The sequence below is a fragment of the Oncorhynchus kisutch genome, linkage group LG30 (assembly GCF_002021735.2).
Source record: "Oncorhynchus kisutch isolate 150728-3 linkage group LG30, Okis_V2, whole genome shotgun sequence".
Classification (NCBI taxonomy): Eukaryota; Metazoa; Chordata; class Actinopteri; order Salmoniformes; family Salmonidae; genus Oncorhynchus; species Oncorhynchus kisutch.
In genome coordinates, this window is record NC_034203.2 from 15,239,978 (window position 1) to 15,253,910 (window position 13,933).

The 13,933-nt window shown below is 45.6% G+C and overlaps 1 pseudogene; it reads left to right on the forward strand.

Annotated features, from left to right (window-relative positions):
• Positions 1 to 13,933, forward strand: part of LOC109874600 (glypican-5-like) — a 206,925-nt pseudogene that overhangs the window by 122,059 nt on the left and 70,933 nt on the right.

Genomic DNA, 13,933 nt, shown 5'->3' on the forward strand with positions numbered 1-13,933 from the left:
GTGATTTAGGATGGGCTTCTCTGAGAAGGCAGGGTTGCTGACAATGTGCTGGACAAACTGTCCTCATCACTTTGAGTGGAGCCAAAGTGCTTTTATTCTACTTTAGATTTTAAAACAGACTTGAAGGGCTAAGTTGGAGAATGTCATGAATAATATAGCGGAGACATGATCATTTATTCTACAATGTTATGCACTTTGAATGTTTGGGTTTTGATGCATGAGGGTTGGTTGTTTGTAGACCTATAATCCTGATTGTAATGTGATGCAATGCCGCTGTTTTTATTGCACACGTTCAACAAGCGAACAATCAATTAAATCCCTCTCTCTTTCTCTCTCTCCCTCTCCCACTGCCCCCTCCATCCTCTCTCTCTCTCTCTCCCTCTGCCACTGCCCCCTCCATCCCTCTCTATCTCTCTCCCTCTCCCCACTGCCCCTCCATCCTCTCTCTTTCTCTCTCTCTCGCCCCTCTCCCACTGCCCCCTCCATCCTCTCTCCCTCTCCCACGGCCCCTCCATCCTCTCTCTCTCTCTCTCCTCTCTCTCTCTCTCTCTCTCTCTCTCTCCCTCTCCCACTGCCCCCTCCATCCTCTTTCTCTCTCCCTCTCCCACGGCCCCCTCCATCCCCCTCTTCTCTTCTCCTCTCTCCCTCTCCCACGGCCCCCTCCATCCTCTCTCTTTCTCTCTCTCTTCCCTCTCCCACTGCCCCTCTATCCCCCCTCTCTCTCTCCCTCTCCCACTGCCCCCTCCATCCCCCCTCTCTCTCTCTCTCCCTCTCCCACTGCCCCTCCATCCCCCCTCTCTCTCCCTCTCCCACTGCCCCCTCCATCCCCTCTCTCTCTCTCCCTCTCCCACTAGCCCCCTCCATCCCCTCTCTCTCTCTCCCTCTCCCACTGCCCCCTCCATCCCCCCTCTCTCTCTCTCTCCCTCTCCCACTGCCCCTCCATCCCCTCTCTCTCTCTCCCTCTCCCACTGCCCCCTCCATCCCATCTCTCTCTCTCTCCCTCTCCACTGCCCTCCATCCCATCTCTCTCTCTCTCTCTCTCTCCTCTCTTCTCTCCCTCCTCCATGCCCCCTCCATCCCCCCCCTCTCTCTCTCTCTCTCTCGCTCTCCCCTCTCCCACTGCCCCCTCCATCCTCTCTCTCTCTCCCTCTCCCACGGCCCCCTCCATCCTCTCTCTCTCCTCCCTCTCCCCACGGCCCCCTCCATCCTCTCTCTCTCTCCATCTCCCACTGCCCCCTCCATCCTCTCTCCCTCTCCCACGGCCCCCCTCCATCCTCTCTCTCTCTCTCCCTCTCCCACTGCCCCTCCATCCTCTCTCTCTCTCTCTCTCTCTCTCTCTCTCTCTCTCCCACTGCCCCCTCCATCCTCTCTCTCTCTCTCTCTCTCTCTCTCCCTCTCCCACTGCCCCCTCCATCCTCTCTCTCGCCTCTCGCTCCCTCTCCCACTGCCCCCTCCATTCTCTCTCTCTCTCACTCTCTCTCTCTCTCTCTCTCTCTCTCTCTCTCTCTCCCTCTCCCACTGCCCCCTCCATCCTCTCTCTCTCTCCCTCTCCCACTGCCCCCTCCATCTTCTCTCTCTCCCTCTCCCACTGCCCCCTCATCCTCTCTCTCTCTCTCTCTCCCTCTCCCACTGCCCCCTCCATCCTCTCTCTCTCTCTCTCTCACTCCCTCTCCCACTGCCCCCTCCATCCTCTCTCTCTCTCTCTCTCTCTCTCGCTCTCTCTCTCCCTCTCCCACTGCCCCCTCCATCCTCTCTATCTCTCTCTCTCTCTCTCACTCCCTCTCCCACTGCCCCCTCCATCCTCTCTCTCTCTCCAGTTATACAGGCAGAGTGGTGGGCAACGGTCTCCAGGCCCAGAAGCAGAACCCCGAGGTCAAAGTTCGCAGCCCAAACCCCGAACTGGCCGAGGTGAAGGAGAGGCTGGAGCGCTTCAACCAGGTAGGCCCTCCCTTCAGCCTCACTCCGTTACCATGGTTACACCAACACACAGGCGCATTACTGCAGAGCTGGCTATAGTCACATACAGCACAAACAGATTTTTGGACCAGGTAAAGGTGAAGTCGGTTGATACTCAACAGGTTTACACTCTTATCATTCAGTTCCCATGTGAGACGATGGGAATTAGATTTACATGTGTGGAGGAGCGGGTTTTTGTTGTGTGTTGGGTGTGTTGCACTAGTATGCGTGTAGACTGTACTCTCTCTAAAGGTACAGTGCATAACTAGTCCCCTAGTGATGTCTACAGAACAAACCTTCATTCTGTGGAAGTGGGGCGAGATTATTCTATGTGGATTCATGTCTCCGAAAACAGTGTTCCATCAATGAGAGCAGAGCAGATTCCTACTGTACTGTAAATCTAACCTCAGGGCAGTTGTTGAAGAGGAGCGGAGGAACGTGTGAAACATCATACAGATGCTACAATCTATAGATGAAACTGGAGAACAAAGTTTGGTCCTATTGGATTGGTTCTGGTTATACTGTAGCCCGGTTATAGTGCATTTGATTCTGTTATGTGATTATTGAACACACCGTGACATGGCGTCTGAGGCTTAGTATTTTGTTAGCTGACCTCTGGTTTAGTGTCTTTCTCTCTTAAACCAACATTGTTTTGGGAGCAAACGATAAATGAGGGAGACAGAAAGATAGACAGAGAGAGAGAGAGAGAGAGAGAGAGAGAAAAATGAACGGCAGAGAGAGAGAGAGAGAGCAAGCCAGACATCGGGCGAGAGCGACACTCAAGAGAGCAAAAGGTCAGTAGTGAGTGACGGCCAGGCGGAGATGACACAGCGCAGCTTCCAAGTGACACTGTTGTTATGTAGATGAGGATTAGGTCCTGAAAAGGCCTCGGCATAAAGGACCCATTACCGAGGGGTCCCTAGGGGCCATTTGAGGGGACAAACGGGACAGATTCTGTTGCGCTGCTGCCCGCCAGGCCTTTTGTGGCCCCGCATTCGATACCCTCAGATACACACACTGCCTATCTCTCTCCTTTTGTCTCTCTTTCCCTCGCTCACTTTGTCCCCGCCTTTCTCATTCTCCTTCTATCACTGTCCCTCTCTCTCTTCGTCTGTTTTATGACCATCTCTCTTCTCTGTCACTCTCTGTGCCTCTCTCTCACTCTCTGTGCCTCTCTGTCACTCTCTGTGCCTCTCTCTCACTCTCTGTGCCTCTCTCTCACTCTCTGTGCCTCTCTGTCACTCTCTGTGCCTCTCTGTCACTCTCTGTGCCTCTCTCTCACTCTCTGTGCCTCTATCTCACTCTCTGTGCCTCTCTCTCACTCTCTGTGCCTCTCTGTCACTCTCTGTGCCTCTCTCTCACTCTCTGTGCCTCTCTGTCACTCTCTGTGCCTCTCTCTCACTCTCTGTGCCTCTCTGTCACTCTCTGTGCCTCTCTCTCACTCTCTGTGCCTCTCTCTCACTCTCTGTGCCTCTCTGTCACTCTCTGTGCCTCTCTCTCACTCTCTGTGCCTCTCTCTCACTCTCTGTGCCTCTCTCTCACTCTCTGTGCCTCTCTGTCACTCTCTGTGCCTCTCTCTCACTCTCTGTGCCTCTCTGTCACTCTCTCACTCTCTCAATTCAATTTCAATTTAAAATGCTTTGGGAAACATATGTTTAAAGCAAGTGAAATAGATAATGAAGTGAAATAGATAATGAAGTGAAATAGATAATGAAGTGAAATAGATAATGAAGTGAAATAGATAATGAAGTGAAATAGATAATGCAGTGAAATAGATAATGAAGTGAAATAGATAATGAACCAAAGTGAAATAAACAATACAAAAAATAACAAAACATTAGACTCACAAAAGTTCCAAAATAAAGACATTTCCAATGTCATATTATGTCAATATACAGTGTTGTAACGATGTGCAAATAGTTCAAGTACAAAAGGGAAAATAAATAAGCATAAATATGGGTTGTATTTACAATGGTGTTTGTTCTTCACTGGTTGCCTTTTTATGGTGGAAAAAGATCACAAATGTTGCTGCTGTGATGGCACACACGTATTTCATCCAATAGATATGATAGTTTATCCAAATTGGATTTGTTTTGGAATTTTTGTGGGTCTGTGTAATCTGAGGGAAATACGTGTCTCTAATATGGTCATACATTTGGCAGGAGGTTAGGAAGTGCAGCTCAGTTTCCACCTAATTTTGCGGGCAGTGTGCACATAGCCTGTCTTCTTTCTCAATAGCAAGGCCATGCTCACTGAGTCTGTACATACTGTAGACACAGATTTCCTTAATTTTGGGTCAGTCATAGTGGTCAGGTATTCTGCCACTGTGAACCCTCTGTTTAGGGCCAAATAGCATTCTAGTTTGGTCAGGTTGTTTGTAAATTCTTTCCAATATGTCAAGTAATTATCTTTTTGTTTTCTCATGATTTGGTTGAGTCTAATTGTGTTGCTGTCATGGGGCCCTGAGGGGTGTGTTTGTGTTTGTCAACAGAGCCCCAGGACCAGCTTGCTTAGGGGGCTCTTCTCCATGTTCATTTCTCTGTAGGTGATGGCTTTGTTATGGAAGGTTTGGGAATTGCTTCCTTTTAGGTGGTTGTAGAATTTAACGTCTCTTTTCTGGATTTTGATAATTAGCGGGTATCAGCCTAATTCTGCTCTGCATGCATTATTTGGTGTTTTACATTGTCAATTTTTTTTGTGTGCTCTAGGGCAACAGTCTCTAGATGGAATTTGTATTTGTCTTACTGAGCTTTACTGTCAGCGCCCAGGTCTGACATAATCTGTGCAGAAGATCTAGGTGCTGTAGGCCCTCCAGGCCCTCCTTGGTTGGTGACAGAAGCACCAGATCATCAGCAAACAGTAGACATTTGACTTCAGATTCTAGTACGGTGAGGCCTGGTGCTGCAGACTGTTCTAGTGCCCTCGCCAATTCGTTGATATATATGTTGAAGAGGGGCTTAAGCTACATCCCTGTTTCACCCCACGGCCCTGTGGAAAGAAATGTGTTAGTTTTTTTGCCCATTTTAACCGCACACTTGTTGTTTGTGTACATGGATTTTATAATGTCGTATGTACGAGTCTGCGGTTAATGATAATCAGAGGATCTTCTCAAGGTTGTTATTGACGCATATCCCCTGGTAGTTATTGGGGTCAAATTTGTCTCCACTTTTGGGAATTTGGGAACATGCCAGGATGATGTTAAAGAGTTTAAGTATAGCCAATTGGAATTTGTGGTCTGTATATTTTAATATTTAATTTAGGATACCATCAACCGCACAGGCCTTTTTGGGTTAGAGGGTTTGTACTTTGTCCTGTAGTTCATTCAATGTAATTGGAGAATCCAGTGTGTTCTGGTCTTTAATAGTTGATTCTAAGATTTGTATTTGATCCTGTATATGTTTTTGCTTGTTGTTGTTTGTTATAGAGCCAAAAAGGCTGGAGAAGTGGATTATCCAGACATCTCCATTTTGGATTGATAACTCTCTGTGTTGTTCTTTGTTATAGAGCCAAAAAGGCTGGAGAAGTGGATTATCCAGACATCTCCATTTTGGATTGATAACTCTCTGTGTTGTTCTTTGTTATGGAGCCAAAAAGGCTGGAGAAGTGGATTATCCAGACATCTCCATTTTGGATTGATAACTCTCTGTGTTGTTCTTTGTTATAGAGCCAAAAAGGCTGGAGAAGTGGATTATCCAGACATCTCCATTTTGGATTGATAACTCTCTGTGTTGTTCTTTGTTATAGAGCCAAAAAGGCTGGAGAAGTGGACTATCCAGACATCTCCATTTTGGATTGATAACTCTCTGTGTTGTTGTTTGTTATAGAGCCAAAAAGGCTGGAGAAGTGGATTATCCAGACATCTCCATTTTGGATTGATAACTCTCTGTGTTGTTCTTTGTTATAGAGCCAAAAAGGCTGGAGAAGTGGATTATCCAGACATCTCCATTTTGGATTGATAACTCTCTGTGTTGTTCTTTGTTATAGAGCCAAAAAGGCTGGAGAAGTGGATTATCCAGACATCTCCATTTTGGATTGATAACTCTCTGTGTTGTTGTTTGTTATAGAGCCAAAAAGGCTGGAGAAGTGGATTATCCAGACATCTCCATTTTGGATTGATAACTCTCTGTGTTGTTCTTTGTTATAGAGCCAAAAAGGCTGGAGAAGTGGATTATCCAGACATCTCCATTTTGGATTGATAACTCTCTGTGTTGTTCTTTGTTATAGAGCCAAAAAGGCTGGAGAAGTGGATTATCCAGACATCTCCATTTTGGATTGATAACTCTCTGTGTTGTTCTTTGTTATAGAGCCAAAAAGGCTGGAGAAGTGGATTATCCAGACATCTCCATTTTGGATTGATAACTCTCTGTGTTGTTGTTTGTTTAGAGTATTCCAATTTTCCCAGAAGTGGTTGGATTTCTGTATTTCTGTATTGTTTTAGTGATTCACCATAGTGAGACTCAGGTTTTCTGGGCCTCTATGTTTTTGATTGGACAGGTTTCTCAATTTCTTTTAGGTTTTTGCATTCTTCATCAAACCATTTGTAATTGTTGTTAATTTTCTTAGGTTGTCTGCTTGACATTTTTTTGAATTGATAGGGAAGCTGAGAGGTCAAATATACTGTTTAGGTTTTCTACTGCCAAGTTTACACCTTCATTATTGCAGTGAAACCTTTTATCCAGGAAATTGTCTAGAAGGGATTGAATTTGTTTGTGCCTAATTGTTTTTTTGGTAGATTTCTACACCAACTATAGCATTTCTTAATATTATTCAGTTCCTTTGGCGTTGATGCCTCATGATTCCTGTTGCTCTGCTCACCGCCTGGGCAAATGTCCTGCTGTCATGTTGAGGTCTTTGCCGCAGGGCCAGGGGGGCATGTGAATGGCAGAAGGGGCATATGTCTGATATGGGGTGGCCTATATAGGGTGTGGCCAGGGTTTGCTTGGGGTGGTCTTAGCTGGTTGGGGTGTGGCTGGTGATGCTGTGATCTAGGTGTAGGTCCTCTTGGCATGGGTTCTCTCAGTGCATGTCTTTCAGGAGAGGGTCTTGCAGGTCTGGGAGGTTGTCTCCCTGGTCTGGGTGGGGTGTCTGTTGCTCCTGTGTGAGGTGCTTAGGCTACGGTTGAGGGTGACGTCCTTCAGGGTCCTGTCAAAAGTTGGGATTGCTGCCTTGTAGAGTTGGACCTGGCATAAAGGCTGTTCAAGTCCAGGGTAGAGTGGTGAGCCAGGTAGACATGAGGTTTTGAGGCACAGTCTCGCAAAATCCTTGCATTCACCTGCTGCGTGGTGGCAGGGTGAAAGTATTTTCATGAATGACAATCCTCGTCTGCAGGACAGTTTGAAGAGGTGTGATCAGACTCACTCAGGATGGGTGAGTCATCACAGAGAGATCTTTTCCTGCGGTGCTCTCTCTTTGATCCCGTAAAAGTCCTGCTGGAACAGCATGAGGAGGCCCTGCACCATTACTGTCCCAGACTTGTACACGTTGACAGAAGTTGTTTCACTTTCCTCAATGTCTAGTATTCTGAGTTTCCACCCTGGGCAAATACCCTCTCTCTTGACATAGGGTTAGTGTGCTCTTATAGCACCGTGGGGATGGTCTGTTCCCGTCTTTGTAGCAGTCAGCAAATAGTGTCTATGGATTGTCCTTGGGGAGCTTATTTTTTGTACTTATTCCGTGCGGTGTTATTGTATTGTAATGACCTCTGGACAGGGATAAGCCATTGGGGCTTCAAAGTCCTCTGCATTTGGGTTTTCACACATCTGACTTCACACTTCAGTGCTAATTAAAGGTGACGCCAGGTCTGTTCTGTCCTAGCAGCTTGGTCGATTAGTATACTTACAGTGCCTTGTGAAAGTATTCGGCCCCCTTGAACTTTGCGACCTTTTGCCACATTTCAGGCTTCAAACATAAAGATATAAAACTGTATTTTTTTGTGAAGAATCAACAACAAGTGGGACACAATCATGAAGTGGAACGACATTTATTGGATATTTCAAACTTTTTTAACAAATCCAAAACTGAAAAATTGGGCGTGCAAAATTATTCAGCCCCTTTACTTTCAGTGCAGCAAACTCTCTCCAGAAGTTCAGTGAGGATCTCTGAATGATCCAATGTTGACCTAAATGACTAATGATGATAAATACAATCCACCTGTGTGTAATCAAGTCTCCGTATAAATGCACCTGCACTGTGATAGTCTCAGAGGTCCGTTAAAAGCGCAGAGAGCATCATGAAGAACAAGGAACACACCAGGCAGGTCCGAGATACTGTTGTGAAGAAGTTTAAAGCCGGATTTGGATACAAAAAGATTTCCCAAGCTTTAAACATCCCAAGGAGCACTGTGCAAGCGATAATATTGAAATGGAAGGAGTATCAGACCACTGCAAATCTACCAAGACCTGGCCGTCCCTCTAAACTTTCAGCTCATACAAGGAGAAGACTGATCAGAGATGCAGCCAAGAGGCCCATGATCACTCTGGATGAACTGCAGAGATCTACAGCTGAGGTGGGAGACTCTGTCCATAGGACAACAATCAGTCGTATATTGCACAAATCTGGCCTTTATGGAAGAGTGGCAAGAAGAAAGCCATTTCTTAAAGATATCCATAAAAAGTGTTGTTTAAAGTTTGCCACAAGCCACCTGGGAGACACACCAAACATGTGGAAGAAGGTGCTCTGGTCAGATGAAACCAAAATTGAACTTTTTGGCAACAATGCAAAACGTTATGTTTGGCGTAAAAGCAACACAGCTCATCAGCCTGAACACACCATCCCCACTGTCAAACATGGTGGTGGCAGCATCATGGTTTGGGCCTGCTTTTCTTCAGCAGGGACAGGGAAGATGGTTAAAATTGATGGGAAGATGGATGGAGCCAAATACAGGACCATTCTGGAAGAAAACATGATGGAGTCTGCAAAAGACCTGAGACTGGGACGGAGATTTGTCTTCCAACAAGACAATGATCCAAAACATAAAGCAAAATCTACAATGGAATGGTTCAACAATAAACATATCCAGGTGTTAGAATGGCCAAGTCAAAGTCCAGACCTGAATCCAATCTAGAATCTGTGGAAAGAACTGAAAACTGCTGTTCACAAATGCTCTCCATCCAACCTCACTGAGCTCGAGCTGTTTTGCAAGGAGGAATGGGAAAAGATTTCAGTCTCTCGATGTGCAAAACTGATAGAGACATACCCCAAGCGACTTACAGCTGTAATCGCAGCAAAAGGTGGCGCTACAAAGTATTAACTTAAGGGGGCTGAATAATTTTGCACGCCCAATTTTTCAGTTTTTGATTTGTTAAAAAAGTTTGAAATATCCAATAAATGTCGTTCCACTTCATGATTGTGTCCCACTTGTTGTTGATTCTTCACAAAAAAAACAGTTTTATATCTTTATGTTTGAAGCCTGAAATGTGGCAAAAGGTCGCAAAGTTCAAGGGGGCCGAATACTTTCGCAAGGCACTGTATTTACTTAGCTTTATATAACAAAATGGCCCAGAGATGAATGTCTTTTTACTTTTTGGCTGCAGAAGTAGCTTCAGACTGGATATTACTCACTCAGATGTGTGTTTCTTCTGCTGGTTTTGGTTTGTTAGAAGCAATGCATTCTGGGGTGGCGAGAGGTCATTGCCATGGCAGCCCATGATGGAGCCACGATGCTGTTGACATTTAAAGAGATTAAAGAAATTCTTCCTTGATTCTCCAAGTGTGTGTGTGTGAGAGAGAGAGAGAGAGAGAGAGAGAGAGAGAGAGAGAGAGAGAGAGAGAGGGAGGGGGAGATGTGAAAGCTGCCCACAAAACGAGGTGGAAACTGAGCTGCATAAATACAACCCATATTTATGTTTATTTATTTTCCCTTTTGTACTTGAACTATTTACACATTGTTACAACACTGTATATAGCCATAATATGACATTTGAAATGTCTTTATTCTTTTGGAACTTTTGTCAGTGTAATGTTTACTGTTCATTGGTATTGTTTATTTCACTTTTGTATATTATCTACTTCACTTGCTTTGGCAATGTTAACTAACGTTTCCCATGCCAATAAAGCCCCTTGAATTGAAATTGAATTGAGAGGGAAAGACTGAGAAAGAGAGAGAGAGATGCATAGAGCACGCAAGAGAGAGAGAGAGAGGGGGGTGACAGAGAGAGGGGGGGATGACAGAGAGAGGGGGGGTGTGACAGAGAGAGAGATGCATAGAGCACGCAAGAGCGAGAGAGAGGGGGGGTGACAGAGAGAGGGGGGGTGACAGAGAGAGAGGGGGGGGTGACAGAGAGAGAGAGGGGGGGGGGATGACTGAGAGAGAGGGGGGGGGTAGAGAGAGAGAGAGAGAGAGAGAGAGAGAGAGAACAAGGGGCTGGGCTTCAGTGTTTACTCCAGATAAGAGCACAGGCAGGGTCACCCTGTTTAATCTGCCCAGTGGCAAACTGTTTAATCTGCCCATAGCCACTTTCCAGGATTCACTCAGCATGGATAAACACACATGCTTAGGCACGGACACACACACACACATTTACGCACGCACGCACACACATAGAAACACATAGAAACACACACTCACCCACACACACATGGGAGGAGAGACACATGCGAACACACACAAATGAGGGTGCACACACACACACACTCGCGCACACACACACACACACACACACACACACACACACACACACACACACACACACACACACACACACACACACACACACACACACACACACACACACACACACACTTTTACAAGCCTGTCCATATCTGAGATGTGTAGGTAATTATCATAAGGCAACCTGTAGGGCTGTGTATGTTGCTTAGAGGATTGTACAGAGTGGTGCTGTGAAGTGACAGTGTATGGAACCTCCAGACCTCCACATGACATTCTCCTATTAGAGCCCACTGAGTTGGCATCAGCTGGCATCCCAGGGGGCACTGTTTACACCCAGGGTACTGATACACACTCCGACATACTCCATACAAGAGCACAGTATTACACTGGCACTTCCATTGGGGGTGGAGGTTGGACTGTAAGGTACTATGGGGTTTTATATGGGTCGGAAAACACATGCACAGACAACCACATACACACACACACTATTACACACACTATTACACACACTCTGTCATTCACATTCTCTTCACTTTCTCAGAGGAGCGTCCGCGGAGGCAAGCATTGAGCCTTCTAATCCTCTGACCCCACATAAAAAGGTCCATTAAATGCCTCGCCCATTCCAGCCCTCCTTTCTCTCTCTCTCTGAGGATCATCCCCCTCTCCCTTCTCTCTCTCTCTCCCTGAAGATCACCTCCCTCTCTCTCCCTTTCCTCTCCCCTCCACTCAGTAAATCCAGCTAATTTCTCTGGAAGCAGCTCTGAGAGGGTTCTGATTGCAGGCCACCAGCCCAGCTGTTTTTGGGTGGAGATGCATTCACACTGCTCTATATATCTCCCTATAGCAGCATTACCATGTCAGTGTGTCTCCCTATTGCAGCATTACCAGCTGTTTTTGGGTGGAGATGCATTCACACTGCTCTATATATCTCCCTATAGCAGCATTACCATGTCAGTGTGTCTCCCTATTGCAGCAGTACCATGTCATTGTCTCTCCCTATAGCAGCATTACCATGTTGCATGTGTCTCCCTATAGCAGCATTACCATGTCAATGTGTCTCCCTATTGCAGCAGTACCATGTCAATGTGTCTCCCTATAGCAGCATTACCATGTCAATGTGTCTCCCTATAGCAGCATTACCATGTCAATGTGTCTCCCTATAGCAGCATTACCATGTCAATGTGTCTCCCTATAGCAGCATTACCATGTCAATGTGTCTCCCTGCCTGCATGTCGTCAGTACACTTCATTGGGAAGTGGAACACACATACACACACATGCGTGTGTGAGCAAACAAACAAACAAACACACACACACACACAGTTTGGTGATTAGCGAGGTTGATGAAAACAGTGCTTAGTGAGATGGACTAGGAAGAGAGGATGGGATAGGTCTGTGTATCGACTCCAAGGCTCTGACATGAAAGGGAGAGGTCTGTTAGCTATATGAATGATTAATAGACTACTGGCCTGGTCTACTGTCTGTTGGGTCTCCTCAAAATTGGATCTACTGTCTATTGACTTATGGCTCATTCACTTCTTAGCTTCTAGGTCCACAATATATAGCACACAAGTACAGAGAGCAAATATCTATTTATCAATCAGTCAGTTTATCAGGGTAACTAAACTGAAAGTTACATATAGCAGTTCTGATTGGAGTATGGTGCTTGCAACACCACCATCGTTTTGGGTTGTAGTTCTGTACGGCAGACATACTGAATACTGCATATAGGCTAAACATTGTTAACCCTGCGGTAGGTCACCCTGACTGAACAAAACCCACCGTAAATGATCGTATTGTTATTAAACATTATATGATAGTAAACCCCAAATGCCTTGAGGCCCGAGATGTGACAAGTAGACTGCAACGTTAGTTGAGCTGGCAGCCAGTCGAAGGGAGGGACAGATTCTTTCCACTTGATGATTGAGCTAGCCTTTACAGTAGAACTAGTGCTTCTGAAACACTGCAGCCCCGTAGTGGATCATATGAGACATTCACTGGCACCGGAGTTCAAAGGTCTCAGAGAAATATCTGCATCTGTGATGTACTGTCCCAGTGGGTTATTGGAGACACACAACAACAGACAATGTTTCGCTCTCCGTTTCTATCCACCGTGGACGTGTTGTGTGTTTGTGTGTTTTCATAAACATCCGTGGGAGCATATTAGAGTCCTCCTCTTTTCTTTCTGTTATTTGTCTGTTCCAACACCTGAACCAGTGGCATGTGCCAATATTTTTATTTTATTTTCAGAAAGTTAATATTCTGTTGCTCAGAGCAGCAGCAGGTAGGCAGTGTGTATTGAAGCCAAGAGAGGCTTGTGTGGGTTTTGGGATCATGAAAAGGCAAATAGCAGTGAGGGTGTCAGCACTCCATTTTAAAAAATATATCCTGAATACACTTGTTTATGTCTGATTTTAGAATTGTTAAAAATCTCAGTTGTATACTGAACAAAAATATAAATGCAACAATTTTACTGAGTTACAGTTCATATAAGGAAATCAGTCAATTGAAATAATTAATTAGGCCCTAATCTATGGATTTCACATGACTGGACAGGGGCTCAGCCATGGGTGGGCCTGGGAGGGCATAGGTCCACCCAATTGGGAGCCAGGCCAGCCAATTAGGAATGATTTTTTTCTCCACAAAAGGGCTTTATTACAGACATAAATACTCCTCAGTTTTATCAGCTGTACGGGTGACTGGTCTCAGAACATCCCGCAGGTGAAGAAGCCGGATGTGTAGGTCCTGGGGCTGGCGTGGTTACTGGTGAGGCTGGTTGAACGTACTACATTCCTGCAGTCAGCATGCCGATTGCACGCTCCCTCAAATCTTGAGACATCTGTGTGAGAGAGAGAGAGAGAGAGAGAGAGAGAGAGAGAGAGAAGGGAATACCTAGTCAGTTGTGCAACTGAATGCATTTAATTGAAATGTGTCTTCCGCATTTAACCCAACCCCTCTGAAAAAGTGCCATTGTGTTGTGTGACAAAACATTTTAGGATGTCCTTTTAATGTCGTTCAGCACAAGGTGCACCTGTGTAATGATCATGCTGTTTAATCAGTTTCTTGATATGCCACACCTGTCAGGTGGATGGATTATCAACCAATTTGTTCACAACATTTGAGAGAAATAAGGTTTTGTGCATCTGGAACATTTCTGGGATCTTTTATTTCAGCTTATGAAACATGGGACCAACACTTTACATGTTGCGTTTATATTTTTGTTCAGTATATAAGCGGTTTGCTCTAGTGTGAGTTGGAGAGAGGGATAGATACACACTAACACTCACCCAGCCAGGGTTCAAACCAAGGTCACCTGTGCAAGTCTTCAGGTGTCAGGCAAGCTTACTCATCATGCGAGCTAGCAACGTTC